The 23,801-nt window shown below is 38.3% G+C and overlaps 1 long non-coding RNA gene across 1 annotated transcript; it reads left to right on the top strand.

Annotated features, from left to right (window-relative positions):
* The first annotated feature begins 16,805 nt into the window (after positions 1-16,805).
* LOC131230384 (uncharacterized) lies at positions 16,806-19,445 on the top strand. Its single transcript, XR_009164007.1, has 6 exons — positions 16,806-17,224; positions 17,699-17,773; positions 17,879-18,012; positions 18,383-18,507; positions 18,843-18,953; positions 19,276-19,445. It is a non-coding gene; the product is annotated as an uncharacterized LOC131230384 (long non-coding RNA).
* Positions 19,446-23,801: the final 4,356 nt, after the last annotated feature.

Raw genomic sequence — 23,801 nt, 5'->3', positions numbered from 1 at the left:
AGGGGTGTACATCGAGTCGAACCGAGTCGAGCTGGCCTCAGCTCGAACTCGGTCCTCGAGCCTGACTGGCCAGCTTGGCTCGGTTTGGTCGGCAGCTTGGGCCAATTCGAGCCAAGATCGAGCCGAGTTCACCATTGCAGTATTTTCACAAACACCTTGACTGCACCTTCAAAATCTCGCTATATTTGAGACAACAGCAATGGTTTTATAGGCATATTATCAAACACCTTCTACGCAACATAAAAATCAAGAAAAAAAGTGTGTTGGTTTCATATACATACCTTCCGTGCCACCAACCACACTTCTTTAAGTCATTTCATCAAACACTTGGTGACCAACATCAATATCAAAGTGACCGAGTCACCGAACTAGTTTGATTTGAGCTAGGTTCGATCTGAGTCCAGTTGAGCTGGGGCTAGCTCGAACTCATTTTCGAGCTCAAAAAATCAGCCCGACTTGTCTCAAACTCAGCTTTGAACCGAGTTGAATCTAGCTTTTTCGAGTCGAGTCGAGTTGAGCGTGCTAACCAAGCTAGCTTGGTTCGTGTACACCCCTAATTTGAGCCCGTACTCAAAAATGGGAAAAGGTACTATGCGCTCGACCTCAGGATAAGCTACCGTGAGGTCGAGCTGTGTGGGCCCACCGTGATGCGTGTCGACCATCAACACCGTGCATTTGATGGGTCCCCTCTAAATTATGGGATACCCCAAAAATCAGCCCTATATGGAACTCAGGTGGGCCATACCATCTAAATTCATGTGAAGACACCGTTAAAACATATAAAAGCACTTGGTGGGGCCCACCTGAGTGCTGAATGCTGCTGAAACTTGGTCTGAACCCTCATGCAAGTGGGACACACATAATGGATGGGCTGGATTTGCAAACCACATCTCAGTGGGCCCAAAAAATGATTATGAATGTTTTAATGGTGCACGGCCCCTTCCCACTTCTGTATGTGGTGTGGCTCACAAAAGTCACGGATTGACTTGATTTTTGAGATCTAGGCCCACGATGGAATGGTGCATCTGACTGATGGGGTAGATGTTCGAAACGCATCACGGTGGGGCCCACACAGCTTGACCTCATGGGATGGACTCGTGAGGTCGAGCACATAGTACCTTTTCCCCTCTAAAATAAGCTTTATATATATATATATAAAACAACGGATGGTATGAATATTCAAAGCATACATCAAAGGGGGGGCCATAGTTATGGTTAACCAACTCCACAATGGTTGGGAAAGTTTTTAGTGGCATGCCTCTGACGGCGGCCTGCTGCTCAATGAATTCAGCCATGTGGGGGTGGGGCCGGGGCCGGGGCCGAGGGACCTCCATCGAGCGGCTCCACATCTGGTTTTAAAGATGTAGTGGGGCCCACGTGATGTATTCTTGACATCACACCGTCCATCCAATAGGTCGTATTACATAACCGGCAGGGCTCAAAAATTACTCAAACAGAATCTTAGACGGGCCAAAGCACATGGGACAATTTGAGAGGAGATGCCCATCCTTGATTTGCATATTGTGGTGTGAGTGCGTGGGTGTGTGTGGGGTGTGACCGTGTGTTAAAAAAAGTTGATTTGCGTAGGGGTTCTGCAGTGTTGTTTATATAGAATTCAAGCCATCCAAACCCTTCATCTGCTCTAGATGAAGGGTTGGGACAGAAATTTTGTTGTTCTATAACTTAGATGGGCATCCCTTCTCACTCTTTTTTTCTTTTCCATTTATGCGGCCCACAAGAGTTTTGGATTGCTCTGATTTTCCGTCCGTAAAGTAATTACTTGAAGTGATGCATCCAATGAATGGGTTGGATGTGATACACAGACCATGTGAACCCCACATCTACCCACTACCATGGTGCGCTTATGGTGCTCCCGGTACCACTGGTGCAACTGGGCCGGTGGACCACTGGAAACTCAGGTCAGTCGTGGTAAATGAATATACTATTTGAGAGCATACATGTGTTAATCATTCAAATCATCCAATTTAAATGCATTGGCGTGACCATGACTCTACTGGAATTTTATGTCCATCTGACATTCAGTTGGGCCACAACAGTGCACAGAATCTGAAGCGTCAATGAAAATTACAACAAAACTCTGATGGACTTTTTTCTGTCTGGCCAAAATGAAAGTAATCGGATTTTCAGTTGCACTCAAACAAGCCTTAAAATATTATACAGAACACTTATTAATGAACTTTTAAATTTAGAGATTTTCTCGTATAACTGCGTATCTTCTTGGTTATTTCTAAGTACACATTTGCTCTCAAAATATTTAAAGTAAAATGCCTAACTTTTCACTTGAGTAATAGAACTGTACTGTTAACTCATCTAGATAAAAAAAAAAAAATTAAAATAAATAAATAAATAAACTTATCAAGATAATAAGGTTGTCCTCGTAATTTTTTTTTAACTATTATATCTATTATAATGGGTAGGCGTGCGAAGGATTCTACAGGCTCATCTGTATGATTGTGTGTGATTGGCTCTGTCCACTCATTTTATTATCTCATTTTAGGCCATAAGCCTAAAAATAAGCCAAATCTGAAGCGCAGGTAAACCCCATCACACAAACACTATTGATGAAATGCCTACCATTAAAAACATGTTGGGTCGTGAAAGTTTGGATCAAGCTGATTTTTCTGTCTTCCCTTCATCCATGTCTTTGTGGCCTTATTAACAGGTTGAATGGCCCTGATGTACATCAGGGTGGGCCCTAGGAAGGTTGTAACGGTGGGTGAAAAAATATGGGAGGCTGATTGTGTATCACCTAGGATGGTGCGATCCTTGCCCCTGGGCCCACCTTGATGTATGTATTCTATATCCACACCATCCATCCGTTTTTTCAGATTATTTTTAAGAATTATTTTTAAAAAGAAACAAATTCAATTATCAGGTGGTCCATATCATAGGAATTAGTGGTTATTGACCATTAATGGGCCACAAAAGTTTTGGATCAAGTTGATATTTGTTTTTTTTCCCTTATTCAGGTTTATGTGAATGTGTGTGAAATATTGCATGTCCCCCTATTTATACCTTGGTTTTATGAACACGATAGCGTTTAATCGATCTATTTATGCATATTTTGTCTTACGAGGTGATTTCGGGAGCTTAAGGTGAAAATGATGCTGAAAATATGAAAATTGATGCTCAAGAGTTACCAAGGAAATGATGGATCTTTGGAGGTCAAGATTGAAGATTTTAAGAGTCCAAGATCCAAGAAAACCAAGTGAAGAATGAAGAAAATAGAGTTTGTAAAAGTGTAAAATTCAGGAGTTGCTGAACTTGATTGTTCGATGACATCAATCAAACTTCGATTCCATCGAAGTAAGTGTTCGATGTCATTGAAGGAAGCTCGATTACATCAAAATTATCGGAGAAATTGTAGTTTGGTTGCTAGACAAAATAGTACAATTCTCGATTTCATCGAAGACCCTTCGATCACATCAAAGATCAGTTCGATGGCATCAGTAATTTCAGAAATTTTGGATTGAACACGCTGAACACTTTTGGATGATTTTTTGATTCCATCGAGGAGGTGTTCGATGACATCAAAGACCCTTTTCGATGTCATTGAAGGTTCAACGATTCCATCGAAGATTTATAACACAGTTTCTGAATTCGAATCCAACTGGTCTTTGATCCTTTAATGGCATCGAAGTATCATCAAAGGTGCCATTGAAGCTGCGCATAGTGCGTATATTTGAGGTAGTTTTAAAGTCGGTCGGAAAAACTTTATATAATGGAGTTCTCTGAGGCCTTTTAAGCACGAATTAGGGTTTTAGGAGTAGAGTAAAGAGGTATAGTAACTTCCAGGGATCTCTTTCTTCTTCTCTAGTTATTTTTTCATGTTTTTCTTTAAGAGTTTTAGCTTAATCATTCTTTGATTGGCTAATCTCTTAACTATAGCTAAGAGGTGAAGCTTGTAGTTTATTTTAATTTTAATTTTTTCACTTTGATTCAAGTTGTTTGATTTTCATGTTAGATATTTCATAGTTTATGGTTTAATTAAAGAGGTATTTTTGAATTTACTTTCATCTATTGTCGACTACAGGCACGGTAGATGCTTGGGAACTTCATGAATACTTTTTCTTCTATTATATGATTGTTTAGTCTGTAGAATTTTCTGATCTACCATATTGACTACGGTCATGGTAGATGTTTTAAACTCTATGCAGTAAATTCAATAAGACTGTTATACATGGATCATTACTATGAATGTTGAGACTTGTAAGGCCCGTATCCTAGATCGTACCGTTCTGTAGGCTTCCGAGGTCCTCCCGGTCGAATTTCGGTAACCCGCGACCTTTAATCGGCATTTGCGTGCAACCCTAAGTCGCATCCTGTATATCTATGTCGACTCGACTCGAAACTTGTACCTTAGCGACCCCGCCGTCGCCGCGGTTCCAATGCCACGTGTGATGACCCGAAAAATTTCGTGCCAAGACCCGAGTACTACCTCTATTTTCCTTAGAAGTTATTTGTGGGGTAATTAGCGTTAAACTCGATTACTTATGAAATTAGCATCAATCACTTTAAATTTGATCGGCATGACTCAAAACCTGTAGAATCGTTAGCGTTATGTTACTCTGAAATCTGGGATTCAACGCTAAATCCAGTTGCTCTTGGAAATTTTTGGAAGTTCTGGATCGGACCTGGACCGCGCGTCGAAAGTCCGATAGCGATGATCTTAGACAATATTGGTCACCATGTTGGACTTGGGCATCACCTCAAGAATCAAGTCCAGATGATGTTTTGAGTCGATTTGATTGAGTCCAGAGTGAAGAGTGTGAGAACGGTGAGAAATTAAATGTGATTTTATGAAATCTGAGTCGTGTCGCTTGCGCGACGATTTTAAGCAATCTGACTATTGGATTCTGACCCAATTTCACCCTCGGATTAGGGAAGATGGCCCAAGCATGTCATAGTGCTTGTGGACCTGATCGAGTTTCGGTAGCCGTTGAATTGAGAGTGGTCCACCACTGTTGATCTAAAAAGCCGATCGATACGAAAACTCAACCTGACCTAGATCCATAGTCAATGAGCTTAAGTCCGACCGCACGTGGAAAAAGGACCTCCGGAAGTGTTCCGTTGGATCGAGAGAGGCCTAATTTGGTTATAACCAAGTATACCTTGGCCCTGGGGTTATTTTCATAAATGTTAGGCCTATATAAAGACCTTAAAACCCTCACTCTCTTTTCCATACGAATTTCCTAACCCTAGCTAAGAAAGAGAGGGGAAAAGAGAGAAGTTGGTGAATCATTGGAGATTATTTCCTGTTACTCTACATCCTTAAACCATCACTTTTGAATCGTTATTCCGGTGATTTTAAGTTCATCCTTGGGTAAGTTAACCTAACCCTAATCTGTTTTAGAGCTTAGAATAGTTTATGTATTGTTGTAGCTCATTTCTATTCTTTCTTTAGGTTATCTAGTCGCCGTTGACAAAGACATATCGTCTGAATCAGTTCGGTGCACTATTTCTGGTTTAAGGTGCGGACTATATTTGTATAGGTTATGGTTTTCAAGGCTTTTAATGTCAGAAAATGGTTTATTCTTGTTATGGATGCAATTTCACATGCCAAATGCTATGTTTATTTTGCGTTCCTGACATGCATGTGTTATATTGAGATTTATGTATTCTATGTATATGTAGAAAGTACCGTATACATATAAAAAATGAACATGTGTTTGCCATGATTATTTGTCGTGTACTTGTGCTAAATGTATGTGTGTCAACTCCTTAGCAAAAGGAATTGTCCAAATGCGTGTTTTCCAACATACGTCATGTATGTTGCACTATGTAGTCTAGGTGTTTGTAGAAATGTCTGAATGGTCTAAAGTGTAATTTATTATCCTAATTGCGGCGTTGAGAAGCGATTCTCAACTCTCCTATTGGTGTGTATGATTTCTTACATGCAAGTCGCATTCTTCGTTGTTTAAATTCAAGTATCACTTATGCTTAAAGCCATGTTAAGTTGATATTCTGCAAATGTTCATATACTACATGATTTGAGTTGTTGTTCCATTACTATTCTAAATTGTTGATATGAATATCTGTCATAATGGAATGTGTTTGGGACTATGGAATAGTCCAGGAAATCGGTAATCGGCCTTGAGTTCGTGGCTGAGGTTGCTTTCGCCACGAAGGACGTGATTTGACGAACCAGAGTCGTATTAGAGTTGTCGGCAGTGGTTTGGCCACACGGAGTGTTTGCGCACTCTATGTCGTTCAACCCAACGTGCGCTCGTGCTAGTCGAGTTCGTCAAGTAACCCGATTGTTCGATGTATGTTTACTATGTATGGGCGCTATTGTTTGAATCTAGGGTAACAAACTTACCGATGAAATCCCGTTAACCATTGTACCTTAATCCGCTAAGACTCATGAGCCGAACATGGTGGTATGAGACATCGTGGTCGAGCTGTCGGCCTACGCTGGGGTGACGAGCCTCCCCGTAGTGACCAGTGAGCAACCAGACTCGTGAGCCGATTATGGTGGTATGGGATACTATATTCGTGCTGTCGGCCTACATTGATTGGTGACGAGCCCTTTGTAGTGACCTCGAGCATACCTGGATACCGCATTGAGGTAACGAGTCTTATTGTAGTAACGAAGGTATGATAGGCATGCATTGATTGGTGATGAGCCCTTTGCAGCGACCTGAAACTATATGATCGTATGAGATGCCTAGGACTGACAACCTTAGAATGGATCACTGTGTAGAAATTGATATGAGGAAGGTACCTTAGCTTCCCAATCCTACTGTATGAAAAGGACTAATAACAACTTGAAATCATGTTCATGCACTGCATTGCATGTGCCTGGAAGAGGTGGAGCACTTGAGGACGGTTGTCATGCGTAACGTAAGATGAAGACGCCGAGGGTGTACAGGCGAGGGCATGCATCATTTTACATACATCCTTGCACTAACAAGAGTAATTAGGACATGTTTGATTGTTCTGCTTTATCATTACTGCTTGATTGAATTGATAACATGTTAACCTTTGCTTTATTGTTCTACTGAGTTGATCACTCACTCCCACGTTCTGGGACAGTGTTTAAACACCAACCAGACTCTGTCTTAAATGCAGATATTGATGCGACCCCTGAGGTAGAGTAGGAGTTCGAGGATGATAAGGCTGCATTTTCTTTCATGCAGTTTTCAGGCGAGTTCTTGTGAGCCATGTCCTGATGCGTGGGATTTTAGAACTTCTTTTTGGGAATAGATGAATTTCATTTTGATGCTTGTAATTTGAATATAAACACTTGTAAGTATGACCTGGCATGTATAAGTATTTCAGGGACTTGCACATGTACACATATGTTTCCTTAAGTCTTCCGCTTGCGTTCTTCACTTATCCTTGAATTATGTTTGCAGTTTGGCGTAATCTATTCTATGTTTTATGTACTCTTACAGACAACATACATCCATCATTAAATATGTTGCATAAGTGATGTTCTGAAACTCGGGAGCTGAGTTATGCTTGACCCTCGAATTTCAGGGCGTTACACCACATCTTGCACACTGATGCGATATCCAGGCTAGGAGTTGTGAGCCAGCATATTTTTCAAAGAAAAGCCGCGCGTTGCAAATTTCGATAGAATCTCTACAATCTATTACATTAATCAATCAATCACCTCAAGTCAAGCACACATCCCACCACTCCCCTTACAATACCCATACCCTACCCACCTCTCCCATTCCCAAAGTCAACTCTCTCTCTCTCTCTCTCTTTCTCTCTCCACCCATCTCTTTCTTACAACACCATCCCTCTCTCCCATACATCACTCCATCCCATCCCATTCTCCACCAAATCCCAAGCCTCCACGAGAGAAAAATCCTAAGGAGAGAAAAGAAACCAAGAGAGGACCCATCATCCCACCACCAAATCTTTCCATCCAACCATCAAAACTTTATCATCTTCCATTAAAGGGAAAGATTAGGAGCTTAGCATTCCAAGGAGCCAAGAAGGAGCAAAATCGGTGGGTGTTCATAACCTTAGATCGTGATTTTTGATTTAAGGTCCATTTGTGACGAGTCCCATTTTCCATGTATGTGTTGTAAGCAAGAGAGGCCCGTAGTAACGGGGTCCCTCTCCCTCCCTCTCTCTCTCTCTCTCTCTCTCTCTCTCTCTCTCTATCCCTCTTTCCCATCTTATGGCCCATCATGATGTATTTTTTTTTTAAAATTCATGTCATCCACCATGTGGACCACACCGCTATCTAAATGGGCCCACCTTGCTGACCTCCTTGCCGTCTGTTTGGACAGGCCAAGGTGAAGGGAATAATAAATATCAATTTGATCTAAAATAGGTGGGCCTTACCATGTGGACCGCACCTGATGTTTACATTTCATCCATGCTGTCCACCATCCAGTAAGGGAAGGTGGAGCCCACGTGAAGTATGTGCTGTATACTCACCGTCTAACAGCAGCATTGTCGGAGGGAAAATTCAAAAAAATCAGCTTGATTTAAAGTCTGGTGGGCCACCACGTGGACCCACCTTATTGCACGTGTGATACACACACCGTCCATACCTCTTGAGGGAGTGACGTTAGCCAGCTACGTGGGTCCCATCCTCATCGTCCGTCTGTTTTCTGGATGGGTGGGGCCCACCTTGCTGACCTGTTATATATGGCCCACCAGATGTATGCATTGTATATTTACATCGTCCATATCTGGATAGTGATGGTGGGACGCGCCGTGATGTATCAATCCATCCATGATCGTCCGTCCGTCCAGATTGGGAAGGCCACAGGCCTGCCTGGACGCTGGCTTGTAAAAAAATAAAAAAAATAATAATAAAATATAATATAATATTATATATATCTAATAATATTATATTATATAATATATATATATATATGGTGGGCCCCACCTTCTTGGAATTGGATTGGCTGGTGGGCTTCACACCAGCTATGTAGCTGTGTATTGACGTCAGCAGGTCCGTGGGACCCCTGACCATATTGTATGTGTTATATCTGAGCCATCCATCCGTTCTGGATGGCGGGGCCCACTTTGGCGTGCAGTATATGCACACCGTCCATCTGACATGCTGCATGGGCCACCGCTCATATAAGCATTGATCCACACCATCTACCAGGTGGACCACACTGCAGAAAATAGTGGAGCATTGAACGGCTACCATTGAAACCCTTTTGGGGAGTGCAGAAGTTTTGAATTAATGCAAAGTTTGTTCTTCCTCTTAATTCAGGTCTTTGTGACCTTATGAATAGATCGGATGGAAAATAAACATTATGGTAGGCCCTGGGAATTTTTAACGGTGGAAATCATTATCTCCACTGTTATTTGTGGTATGGTCCAAATAATCCTCCGATGTGATCCATTTTTTAGGTAATGCTCTAAAATGATCTTTAAAATAGATTAATCACTACGCCAAAATCGTGATTTTGCAACATATTTTTGCAATGGGCAAAAATCTCTTGGTTTAACGACGGATTTAATCCGTCGCTAATGGAAAAGGTCCGTCGCTAAGCCCATCTTGAAAATCCAGTCTGAATGTCGCGGAATTTCGCGACGGACCAAAATCCGTTGCTAAAATCTGATTTGCGACGTATTTACGATGGATTTTTGCCCGTCGTAAATAGACGAAGGACAATCCGTTGCAAATTTTGATTTTGCGACGAAATATCAGTTGCAAATTCCCGCCGAAAATACCAAATGGCGACGCTTTTCAGTTGCTTTTGCGACGGATCATGGTCCATCATAAAAGGACTTTTGCCTTAATTTTTTCTTTTTTTAAAAGAATATGGTGGAAAATTAAGTTTTTTTTTTAGTCTAGTAATTGTTTTTTAATAGAATTTTAGTAGTTTAATTGTACATATTTGTATCTAATATTATTTTTTAACAATTGATTGAATGCAAAAAGAAAATTTATTTTGTTTTTATATCAAATGAGTAGAATTTTTATTTTTATTTTTTAATTTAAAACTAATATTTAAATGATTTGTAATATCACATGAAAAAGAATATTGAGAAGTTCAAAAAAATTTAACAATGTTTGAGAAAAAAATTAGATTTTGAAAAAATAAAAATCGTGATTTAATAAAAATCTATTTTGTGGGAACAAAAAAGAATTAATATTGAATAAAGTTGATAAATTTGAAAAATAAAAAAAGTGTTGAAAATTAAAAATAATATCCTGAAAAAAATATTAAAAATATTTTAAAAAATGTGAAAATTTTCACAATGTTGAAAAATGAAAATATTTTAAAAAAGAAAATGAGAGTTTGAAATTTGAAAAATAAAATAAAATTGAGAAGTTCAAAATAAATTGACAAGTTCGAATAAAATGCTTTAAAAAAAATGGAGAAGTGAAAAAGAATTGAAAATTTTAAAATAAAACAATATTAAAAAATCAATACTTTATCAAAAAACAAACATTTTGAAACGAAAAATAAATAAGTTGAAAATTTTTGTGATTTTGAAAATTAATTGAAAATGTTCAAAATTCGAAATTAAAAGAAAAAGTTATTTATAAAAACACTAAGATTTTGAATATATATATATATATATATATATATATATATATATATATATATATATATATATATATATATATATATATATAATTTTAAAAATATATTTGAAGAGTTGAAAACAACAAGATGCTTTTGAAGAAAAAAAATCGGCATTTTGGAATTTTTAGGAAAAAAAAAATTAATATTTTAGAAAATTTTAGATATTTTGAAAATAAAATTTCAGAATTTGTATTTTAATTTTTTTAAAAAAAAATATTTTATAATAAAAATGATATTTTGTTAAAAGTTTTCAAAGAAAAATTAAGAGTAAAAAAATATACATTTTGAAAAAAATTATTATTTTTAAATGGAAATTGAAATTTATCTGTGAAAAAAAAATAATAATAAATTATTAGGCACATCCACTAATTGAACATTTTACTGTTTTTGGACAATCGAATTAGTCCAGATTGAAGAGTAAATAACTGCATATGTTTAAATCAAATTTCACTCAAATTGTTGATCAATCTTGTATGCCCAGTATCTTTCTCATATGTAGCTAGCCTGATTGGGGTGAGTAACTAGTCAAATTGAGGGTATTGATTAGTAAAATAGAGTGAATGGACTAGACATATAAAATGGGATAAATATTATTGTCAAAATTGTGACCCAACTTATTGACCTTGCGAGAACCTAAGAATTGATGTTAATAAGTTTTGTGGGCCCCATCATGATGTGTGTCGAACATCAACACCGTGCATTTAATGTGTCCCTTTTAGGTTATGAGATATCTCAAAAATCATCCGTAAACGAAACTCAGGTGGGCCATACCATCTAAAACCATGTTAGGACATCTTAAAAAACATAAAAGCATTTGGTGGGGCCCACATGAGTTTTAGATGCGGCTAAAACTTAGTCTGACCCCTCATCCAAGTGAGACACACATAATGAGTGGGTTGGATATATGAATCACATTAAGGGAAGCCCAATATATGATTATGAATGTTTTAAGGAATCCCCTCTACATTTAGGTTAGTCATTACCCTTACCAGAGTAAACTTTATGGGGTCCACCGTTATTTATTTATTTTATCCACTCCATTTATCCATGTTAACAAATAATTTGAGGTATAAAGAACAAAAAGGAAGCATATTCAAAGCTCAAGTGGACCACATCGCAGGAAATAGTGTGATTGAACCTTTACCATTGAAAATTTCTTGGAGGCCATAGAAGTTTTGGATCAAGCTGATGTTTGTGTTTTCTCTTCATTCATATATATTTGATATTATGAATAGGTTGGATGTCAAATAAACATTACTGTGGGCTCAAGGAAGGTATCAATGGTGGAAATCATTATTCCACGTTGTTTCGCGTGGCATGGTCCACATGAGTTTTGGATTTACCGAAAATTTGGGATCAACCCACACCGTGCATCCATTTTTCGAGATCATTTCAAAAATTTATTCAAAAAATAAATCATATCCAAAGATTAAATGGACCGCACCACAAATACCAGCATGGATGGGAACGAATTGGCTACTCCCCCGCCACCTGCCTGTTGGCTAGTATTCGATGCTATATAAGCCCCACCATGATATATGTATTTCATTCATTTTTACCGATCATTTTAGGGCTTGATCAAAAAAATGATAGGGATATAAACCTAAGGTGGACCACATCATAGGAAAACAATATTGATTGGATATCCACCATTAAAATCCTCTTAAGGCCTACCGTACTGTTTATTTGACATCCAATCTGTTGATTAGATCATACAGGCCCTGATGAAGGGAAAAAACAAAGATCAGCTTGATCCAAAACTTTTATGGGCCCCAAAATGTTTTTAATGGTCGATGCTCATTTGACACTGTTTCCTGTAATGTGGTCCACTTGATGGATATACCTTATTTTTGGTATCATACCATAAAATGATCTGGAAAAATAGATGGACAGAATGGATGAAATACATACATCATGGTGGGCCCACAGAGCACCGACCATCATCTAGCCAATCCGTTACGAAATCGGATTGCGTACCGGGTTACTCAGCAAGCTCTTATCGTACTGAGTAAACTCAGTTGGGCCCACCTTGAATGTATGTAGTCTATCCAAGACGTCCATCAGTTTTTCCATCTAATTTAAGGGGTTAATCCCAAAATTGAAGCATATCCAATGATCAAGTGGATCATACCACTGGAAACAGTGGAGATAATGATTTTCACCGTTGAAACCTTTCTAGGCCCACCATAACGTTTATTTTCCATCCAATCTATTCATAAGGTCACAAGGACCTGGATGAAGAGGAAAAAAAATTTCATATTGATCCAGAGCTCCTGTGACCCCCAAAAGGGTTTCAATGGTAGACGTTCAATTCCCCACTGCTTTTTTCAGTGTGGTCCACTTGATAGTTAGATCTATCTTGTTTTTTATCTCAATCCTTATGACGATCTCGCCAGTGGGATGGACGGTTTGGATATAACACATACCTCATGATGGGACCCACAGAACTTGCTGACGTCAGCCACCCCATTCCCTTCATTTCATTTCGCCAACCCTAAACCCTCTCTGTTTCTCTCTCCCTCACATACACTCGCCTCTTCGTCTGTGCCTCTCCCAGCGCCGGCCCTACAGTTCTCTCCCGCCTCTCTCTCTTCCCGTCGATCTCTCCACGAACATTGAGGTAACTCTCTCTCTCTCTCTCTCTCAATCGATTGATAGTGGTGGTTCTCATTCCTACTGTTCCCCTGTGGCGTGGCCCACTTTGGAGTTTTGTTTTGACCTGATGGATTTGGAACCCCCGTGATTGGAAACCCCCTGGATTCGGAACCCTCATGATTGCAATCCACGGTGCCAAAAGACCCCTTTTTGGGAGCGTGGATTTGGAACTGTTACGAGCCTTGGATCGTGTAGCCTGTTAACTTGAGGGAGTTCACATTTCGTCACACGCTGTTCACAGTGAATACCTGCAGCACGATCTGGGCGTCATTTACAGGTCCATTAAGAAATTAGGTGTCAAGTTCGGGTCTTGCCTTTATAAGCCTGTGAAAAATCAGGACTAGTCAGGTACAGCTAGTTTTAATAGAGGGAGCTTCCTTAGTAGTAAATATTTTAGATATGCTTGAGAAGATCTCTCAGATATCTCTCAGATCTCTCAAATACCACCTTTCCAATTTTCGTGTAGCACACAGGATGATTAAAATCTGTTTTTCAACATTCAGTTGAACACAACAGCAAAAATTCATAGAAATGAGTGAAAGTTCCATTCATAATCAGAGAATAACCCTCAATACAACAAAGACTGTTTCAGGTCCAACCTCACCAAATTGCAACTAGGGTTTTTGTTTACAAGGTCAATGGTCACAACACCACAATTAACCTGCACACTGGGTGGAAGTTATATTTTCCCCTAAAAGTTCTTTTAAATCCATACCTGTAGGGCATAATACATAAGCTTAAATACATGTTAAAAAAAGAAATACGTATATCATGTCTGCATCCACAAGATTTCAATAAATAGAAGCATTAACCAATTACTCGATCTTCCACAACTAAGACCGCAGATAAATAGAAACACTTGATTTAAAAAAAAAAAAGTTGCCATAATGCTTGCATCATGAATATCTTAAAGAAAATCAACCTCATTTCAAAATATTCATGACAATATAAGTGCCCAAGCTTCTACAACAGCAAAACAGTAGTACATACCCTATTGAAGTGATATCTCTGATGCTCCACCCATTCGAAATGATAGAGGTATTTCCATTCAGAGACATGTTGCCGAGATCCTGGGCATGCTCCAAGAGGAGATGAATGGTAAGAGCTGAAAAGTTGTATGGAGGAAGAGAAGGCTACCAAAACCATTCATGCTTTGCGTGTGCTGCTTTCACATTTGTCGATACAAGAGGCATAGCTCCATAGAGGGAAATAAAGTCATTAAGGCATTTGTTTCTCCTTTTGCTATGGCCCTTCAAGCTGCTGATGTCAGAGGCTCCAATCTCATATATCTTCCCTGTATAGAACAAGTGCAGTTTGACACCATTCAAAAGTATGCATCTTTTATGAGAATTTAAAAAACTCGAAGATACCGCAACAACTTCTTGCAAGTCAACAGATATAGCTTTAAATATAAAAAGGTACAAGCAATGAAATGGATCTCTGAGTCCATGGCTAAGGAGATTATATCCAAGGGTTGTTTATTTATTGACGGTAGGGCTTAGCTCGGGTGTGATTTTGTGTTGTAGGATGTTCCAGGTGTACTGAAACTTCTTCATTTTTTTGCACAGTTGTGATGGTGTTTCTTTTTTCTCATTTTCTTTATCCATCATACTAGTGTGAGTTTTTTGTTTTGCTCTTTTCACTGATGTTCTTGATTGTTTTATTCTCCTAGGTCGCTGAATGGTAATCTTTTAAGTGGAGAATTGCCGGATGTCTTTCAGGGCCTCACTGGATTAATTAATTTGTAAGAATGTCTTTCTAAAGTTGGAACCTTTTGTTTTCCAATATTTATATGCTGATACTAACATATTTCTTGGTGTAGTGATTTGTCTTTTAATAACTTAAGTGGACAATTGCTGCCCTTTTTGGGGAACTTATCATCTTTAACTACCTTGTGAGTTTCTTCTTGAGGATTTTCCTTTTTTTTTTTTTTTTTTTGTAAATGTTGTTAATAGTTGGATGGATGATGAATGTATTTGCGAATGTAAATGAAAATAAAGAACTTATATATATATATATATATATATATATATATATATATATATATATTATCAATGGAGGATACATTGTTTAGATGGTAATATAAATTTGCCACTAGAGATCATATTTCTTTTTGGTATGGATTACCAATTATCATGATAGCCAACACTAATGCAAAATTACAATCAACTAGAATGTAATGAACTAATGATTTTTGGTGTCTACCAAAATGGCCACTAGAAAATGAATAAAGAATTTGGAAAATACCATTGAACTCTCATGGGCTGGCTCCTCTGCAAGTCCTTGTAGAAAAAGCTTATTCTACAAGGGCTGGCATGGGGTCCACTGTGATGTTTGTCTGCCACAAAAAAGAGTTACCCCACCATGAAATTTGGATGCCCCAAAAATAAAAATTAATTCAGCCCACGTGAATTTAGAGGTCCCAGTGGATTTTCATTGTTTGCTATGGGCCTGAGTTTTGGAGAATCCAATTAAAATGACAACATGTAGATCATCTGACCCAAAACTATCTATAATTTAAGATGAAAGCCAGATATGGAAGGAAGAAACCTTCTGTTGTTGATGATCGTGGACAACATTTGAACGACTTGGACAATGCATGGTTGATCTGAACTTTAGATGATTAATTGTGCAGTCCTATTTAAATCATTAAAAATCTGTTAGTCAGTTCAGAGATCAATAAGCATGTAAAAAATGAGTTTTAACAAATGAAAGATTAAGAAAAAATGGGATACATATGCAGCAAATGTCCTTACTCTTGCCTCTCAGGAGTTTCAACACTGGGTCAAGGGTTCGAGTACCCATAGGTGGTGAAATTCCACTAAGGCGTGAGTGTGTGGGGTGTGTGTGCGTGCGTGCGTGTGTTAAAAAAAAATTGTTGTTGATCCAATAACATATCAGGTGTTTTAACCGAAATGAGCTGTGATCGACCATTGAAATGAGCTGCAATCGGCCATGGGAATGAGCTTGTTTGTGGACACTTGTTTATGGCAATAGGACTGTTGGGCATGAAAACAATTAATATTTAACATAGCCTATTAAACGTGTAGAAATGACTTTCATGTGTGCTCATAATGCTCAAAGAATCATTAGGTGAATATATGATTTCAGTTTGCTTCTCTATTACCTTGGATCTACTTTACTTTGCCATGATTTGAATTAGTAGAGATTATTTTGTGTAGAGGTATTTTACAGTTACAGATTAAGACTGTTTGGTACTGCTCAGGTTTTCAGTTTTGTACAAGTGGGGCCTATTTCTCAATGATCCAAATTGTTGATATTATAGATGTCAGTATGAAGTATGAACACTCCATGCACCAAAAATCTCCCAGATGGGAAAAATCGTACATCTTTCAATTGGGGGCCAACAAAGAAATATTTAGGAAAGTAATCATAGATAAGGTTCCTATCAACCAATCAAAGTTGAAATATTCTATAACCTATGCCTTGTTGAAGTTCGACTATTGTCTACATGCATGTATGTATTTTTTTGGTTAGATATTTGGTTATCATACTTGGTGGAAAGGTAGATTTTTGGTTATCATGCTTGGTTATCCAAGCACATGGCTGAAATGGGGACAAATTCTTTAACTCAAATGAGAAGCATGCACCCGGTTCTAAGTGAGTACCTCACCCATTATGGCGAAAGCTCAGGTCAAATTCTTTAACTCAAATGGGAGCCGGAGCCTTGTTGTACATTACTGTAAGATTAAAATCACGGAATATAGGTTTTTTATCAGATTATTTCCAACATTTGTTCTACACTTGCATGTATGATTGCTGCACAATTGTGACTTGTGAAAGGAGAAAAAAGAATGTGTGAATGTTTTTTTGCTGCAGGTATTTTGAAGATAGCGTTTTGATTAATTCAGTTTTGTTTTTCATTGCGGCTTGTTCCTTTACAACTATTGTAGAATAAGCTTATTTTACATCTACATGTGGGACCCATATGCACTCCCTCTTTTTTTTTCATCTGTTGTTAGTTGGAGGGAGTAGGAAAGAAGAATCAGAATTTCTTCATTTTTTTGGTTAGTCTTTTTCCTTTCAAAATCTTTATCATCAAGAAACTTCATGATAGTTAACGATTAAGCAGTATAATTTTGAGAAGAAATATTATGAATTGGTATGTTTGAGTGTTTTGGCTTTGTGGTGGATGGACGAGTTCTATCCTAATGTGCATCAGATTGCGGGACACTTGAGTTCTATCCCAATGTGCATCAGGTGGTAGGGCACTTTATGTTTCTTTGCATGTCCAATACCGAGTTTTGGGTCAGCCTGATTTTTGTCCTCCAAAAGGAAATTTGGGGGGGGGGTAGGCGACGCACACGTGATGGACAGTGGAACCTTGCACAGATCATGATGGGCTCCACACATATTGTAGAATATGCTTATTCTACAAATGTCACTGAGGAATCTGCCTAGTTGTAGAATAAGCTTATTCTACTAATGTTGCAGAGAAGCATTATCATGCATGAAAATATCTTTCAAAATTTCTTTTGTAGGATGCTTCTATTGATCAGTCGGAGGTCTTCAACAGGGTTGTTTCTTCTGTTTGCATTTTGCTAACCAAAGATGACGTAAGGATTTATTTCATTTTATCTTATTTTATTTTATTCTTGTTTCCGTTGATTTGCATGAAGTTCAGTTTGAGTAGCTCTCTCTCTCTTATCGATTTTGTGCAGCTTGTAATCACCATGCATGGATGCACTGCTGCTATATGTGATAAAGTGAAGCAGTTAGCAGAAGGTGCAATTCAGGCTGTCATTGAGTTCATTACAAGAAGATGCAATGAGTTGAATGAAACTGATGTTTCAAGGTTCTGGCTGAGCATTGGCACATTATGTATTTAAGTTTGCAAAATAATTAATGTCTTGGCAAATATCTTCTGCCGACCATTTCCATGTCTGCAGGACGACCCAATCTTTGCTTTCTGCTACAATGTTTGTAACCGAGAAACAGCTACATCAGGAAGTTCTTGGTGTTGTATCTTTGGTTGATCTTTTTTTAATTTTTAATTTTTTTTATACATAATTTCATTTCACTTTAGGCATAGCTTGAAAATATTTTCTAATATGATAAGTGTTACCCAATGTGTATTGGAGCATTGGAGGAGCAACATAACTTTATCTCACTTGTAATCTGTACTCATAATTAGTTACAGATATTGACTGTTCTGCTGATTGTAGGTAGGACTTGAGGGGAGTGCTAATGGACAATGGTGGTTGGATGCTATCAGGAAGGCTCTTGAATAAGGAACGACATTTGAACGTGTAGGATCTAGGTAGTTGGCTGGTTTGCTTATATCCACAGGGTAAGTAATTATTCATTGATTGGGACATCAGAACATGATAATTTCCTTTTCAGCATCTACATTTGACGAACGCCTCATATAGAATCTTTGACCATTTATTGGGGATGTTGATGCTGCTGCATAACCATAGCCTCATGCATAAACAAGTCAGGTTAACTTATGCATGTTGGCCTAGTTGCATAGGGCTAATGATGATGCTTTTTGTCAAACTTTAAAAACTTTAAAATTCACATAGAACTGATATAAACTCATTTCCTTTTCAATTTCTTTATCAACACTGCTCATTATCAATAAATAACAAAATATATGGGCTGATTTACTTGATCTATCGACAGCCTCAGAGCTGGTTCCTATGGGTTTTACCAGTGCTAGCCAACTCCATGCATAGAGGCTTGAAACCATTCAGATAACTTTAGGGTCAAGAGAACTTGACAAGATCTTAGAGGGTAAGTTCTGAATGGATGTTTAGGTGCCACTTAAAAATGAATTTATCTCATTTTAGTTAATTGTAATTATGGATTAGAGATCATACTAAAATGAGATGAACTCTATTTTGAGTGGCACCCAAATAGGCCCTTGGTTCTTATCTTGAATCTAAAATTGGTTAACTTTTGGGCAGGAGGAATTGAAACTCGGTCTATTATTTGAGTGGCACCCAAATAGGCCCTTGGTTCATAGATAAAATAAATAAATATACAAATAAATGAAGTCTCTATTTACTTTCCCCTTTCCATCTTTTGATTATTCTTTCATTTCTCATGCATTCAGGTTTGCCAACCTTGCAAATTGAAAAGCTTGTGCAAATTTGCGAACCAGAGAGTAAATAAAAGGTGGAACTTGGATTTAAAAGATGCATTGAGGGTCCTTACTGTATATGGCTTGGACTCATTGCCCCAGCAGCTGATAGTATCTGATGCATAAAGGTTTACATCAGTAAATTGCTGAAGGTGGTAGTTCAACTCGGCAAATAACCATGCAGTCTTGACAGTTTTCAGGTATGCTCTTCCAAATGCATCCATTTTCATTTACTGCACCCTTTAGGTAGATGTGCTTTTGTTTGGTAAAACTAAACGATTGCTAGATATATTTGTTTAGCTGCATTTTTCTAGTGTGGTTTACATGCTCTATGCACTTATGGGTTGAATGGGTCTCATTTTATTGATGGTCCATGTGGTGATATCATTTTTTTCCTGATGTGTCATTATCTTATGGATAGTTTCTATTCGAGTTTGAAAGTTGATGTACACGTTCATAGATGCATGTGCATGCTTTCCAACTCTTATATGGTTTCAAACATCTGGTAAAAGCTGGCGCAAGTTTTTGAGTAAAATCCGGGGAATGGAATTCTTGGGAAATGTAAAAAACCAACAAAAAAGTGTAAACCCAACATGTTTTCTTTGTAATAACCAGGAAATTACTGAAGCCGAGAAATATAGAAACCAACAACCTAACACTCACTAAAACTCTCAACTTAGCCTTACCATTTCTTATATAGTGGTTAGTTGCCATTTAATTTTTTGTTGTTATTTGACTTGTCATCCTCTAATTTATTGTATACTGTACAAATGTTGCTGGAAATGAAAGCCCTTCGACTCTTATTTGCTTTGCATCAAAGACTACCAATGCAAGACAGATTACATCGAAGTTACATGTGATCGAACTTGGTGCCTAACCAAGTTTGCTCCTAGCATTTACCTGAATTTCAGCTTCATGTTATTCCATTGTTTCACTCCACAATGTTCTTGCCCCTCTAGAAATAGAGATGACATTGGTAGTTCTCTATTGTAGCAGATCAGTGTTGGTTGTCTTTACCTTTGGCAGAAAGAATTCCATGGTTATATCGGCTCTTGTACCTAACGCAAGCATTTTTTCCTAGTAATGGGTGAGTTGCTTGTTGACTCAGATGGTGTTTTGGATTGGTAGTCCATTATAGTTTTGGCCTTGTCATTGGTGGAAGACATGGGATCCACCTAATAAGTGATAGGACCCTCTATTTTTCCTGTACACGCTCTATTTCAGCCTCGAATAAGAAGCTAAAAAAGGTGAAATCTATGGTTTTGTTGGAGTGCTAAAATGATTTTTGTTCTTTGTTAATCTTTTAATTTTATTCATTTATAATTTTATTTCATGTGTACTTGTGAGAAACCCACTGTGCATACTCATGTAATTGTATTCATGAATAGGATGGCCTAGCTTTTAGTTGTTTGGGTTAGCTTCACTTGGGCCATTTCCTCTTTATTGAATTGAGTTGTTACCAATTTTGTGAATAGGATTCTTATTAAATAATCATGTGAATTATTTTTTGAATGACTATCAGTTGTAATATTCAAAACAAATAAATAAATAATTTATGATATATTTTTTAATTTACAGATATTTTAGCGATGGACCAAATCCGTCGCTAATTTCTCAACAAGTTGCCAGTGACGACGGATTTCAAGCCGTCGCTAATTTCTCAACAAGACCGGATTGTAGGTCCGTCGCTCCTCATTTTGACGGATTTTTTATTTTTTGCGACGGATCTTATCCGTCGGTAATATGCGACGGACCTTATCCGTAGCAGATTAAACTATGGATTCTGTCACAAAAGACAACCCAGTAAACAGCGACGGACGAAATCTGTCGTTTATTTGGTTTTACGACGGATTTGGTCTGTCGCAAATCCGCAATTTTGGTGTAGTGAATGGTATAGTTGATATGGCCCACGTGATATATATGAGGCCCATATGGTAATGTCCGATGTGTTTTCTATGAGGCCATTATGATGTATATTCGACCTAAGTAATGAGGCCCATTATGATGTATGTTTGGCCCATGTGATGAGACCCATTATGATGTATATTTGGCCCAAGTAATGAGGCCCATTATGATGTATGTTTGGCCCATGTGATGAGGCCCATTATGATGTATATTGGCCCATGTGATGAGGCCCAATGTATTGTATATGAGGCCCGTATGATGAGGCCCATTGAAAGTATATTAGACCCTTGTGTAAGGCCCATTGTGATCTATTTGGGGCCCATGGGTTGAGGCCCAGTGTGATGTATATAAAGACCATGAGTAAGGCCCAATGAGACGTATGTGAGGCCCTTGAGTGGGGCCGAATGTGATGTATATGAGGTCCATTATGATGTGTGATTCCACCATGATGTATGTAATGATGTTTATAGCGGGTCATGCCTTGGGAACAATAATGGTTTGACGTCCATATTGTAAGAGCAATGATGGTTAAATTTTCGCATTGTAACTCTCCCTAGGGCCCATTGTTAGGCCCAAACTTGTGTGTAGGCTGTCTAGGCCCCTCTTCGTTATGAAGAAAGTTCATTACTATATAACATGCTTAGTATAACTCCATGATTCATGCCCATACACATCATACGTATGCTTGATATGAGTGACTGATCATAGCATATGCCATTGGGCAGATTGTTTATGGGACTTACTGATAGGAGTTGCCTACATGAGCACGCGGTACACGCAGGATTGTTGCATGACTGGACAGGGTGATTCATGCATCTCGCATCTGTGTGACACGATTACTGTACTCCCTAGCGACATCAGGGCTGTGGCCTCCACAAGCATATCGTGAATGACATGTTCAGACACCAGAAATACTATTACTGGCATCAGGGCACCATAGATATCCCTGGGTGAAAATTCTTAAACCCGATGGTACCAGAGGATGACTCTAACATCGAGACCGAGTGGATACATGAGCGCATGAGGGCCGAATACCAGGAGGCCGCGTCTCCCACTATGTCGTGGTCGGTTGGAAGGGGGTGTGGCCTTACCCGCCTGAGGGTAGGGGGTATTGCTAGGCTGAGTATGCTCGTAAATGGGTCCATTATCGACGTGCCGGATAAGTATTGGCAGACTATTGGTTAGGCGGATAGTGAGGTTTCTTACTCTCACTTGGACTGCATGCCTAAGAAAGAAGTAGTGTCATTTGGAGTGTACTAAACCCCGGTAATTGTCCAGTGTGAGAACTCTACTGATATGTGATGTTCTAGTAATGAGTTGCATTGATATGTGGATTCGGATGAGGACTGGTATGCTTGAGTTGCATCTTGCATCGCATGGCCTTGGTTTGGCTAATAGCATTCATATCTTGCATCACAGTCTTGATACGGCTGATTGCATTCATGGTCTCATCAGCATGATTTCACTTTACTCTGATATTGTATTCTGAGTACACTCATATTGCACACACACTTACACCACCTTCTAAGTTTTTTTTATAAGTTTATGCACGATTGATGCGTGCAGGTGACACCAGGATGCAACTGTAGCTTAGTAGGAGCAGGAGCATACATTCGAGCTTCAGGAGTTTCCGTTATTATTATCATTGTATTTCCCTTTATGCGCATTGTACCTTAAAGTTTTTTATCATAGTGGATTTTGTGATGGTGTCTTAGTTGTTGTTCGTGGGTTATACTTATAGTTATGCTTATTGCGAATCAAATTCATGCTGAGAAATCCTCCTTGTAGATTCCAGAATCGGAACCTGGTATATGGGTGCTGGGAGCCGAGAATGGGGTATTACGGAGGCTGCCGACGTTGGATTCGGTGATCGAAAATTTTGTGAGCTCGGTTTTCGAGTTTGGGGCGTGGCGAAATTTATGTTGGAATTGTTTATGATGGTTTAACTACTCTATTATCCAACTGGATAGATTAAGATTTTGATTTTAGTCGAAGTATTGATTGAATCAAAAAAGATGACATTAAGATGACTGTAGGAGGATCCTTGGTGCTCTAATGTTTCTTTTATTGATAATTTTACTTCATAACAATCACTTTCAATTTTCAGAGTTAGTTTAGCCTCTGGTTCTAATTCTTAATTAGTTCAGAAGATTACATATATTTTGTACTTACGGGTATGACTTCGGTCTCACCGAGATTATTTTTACATTATAGCCCTGCACTTGGGGTACAAGTGAACATTAATATTATTAACATATTATATGACAAATAAATACTAAAGAAACAATAAAGTGCATGTAAGAAGTAAGAAGTTTTTAATGATAAGGCGTTCAATCACCAATATTTTCTATTGCAATACCACCTGATAATTGGATTCGGATAATATCTTAAAATTATATGGAAAAATGGATGGATAACATTCATACAAAATAATACATCACGGTAGGCCCCACGGTAAGTCCTCACTGTCTAGGGTGAGGCCGGGATCTCACTTAATCCCCTCCTCGTAAAAACAGACGCTGCCAGTAGCGAGATGAATACTGGACGGTATTTCATACCGACCAAGCATCATATAAATGTTTTATTCCCACTGT

Source organism: Magnolia sinica, chromosome 2 (genome assembly GCF_029962835.1).
Source record: "Magnolia sinica isolate HGM2019 chromosome 2, MsV1, whole genome shotgun sequence".
Taxonomy (NCBI): Eukaryota; Viridiplantae; Streptophyta; class Magnoliopsida; order Magnoliales; family Magnoliaceae; genus Magnolia; species Magnolia sinica.
This window is presented reverse-complemented; position numbering and strand designations above follow the sequence as displayed.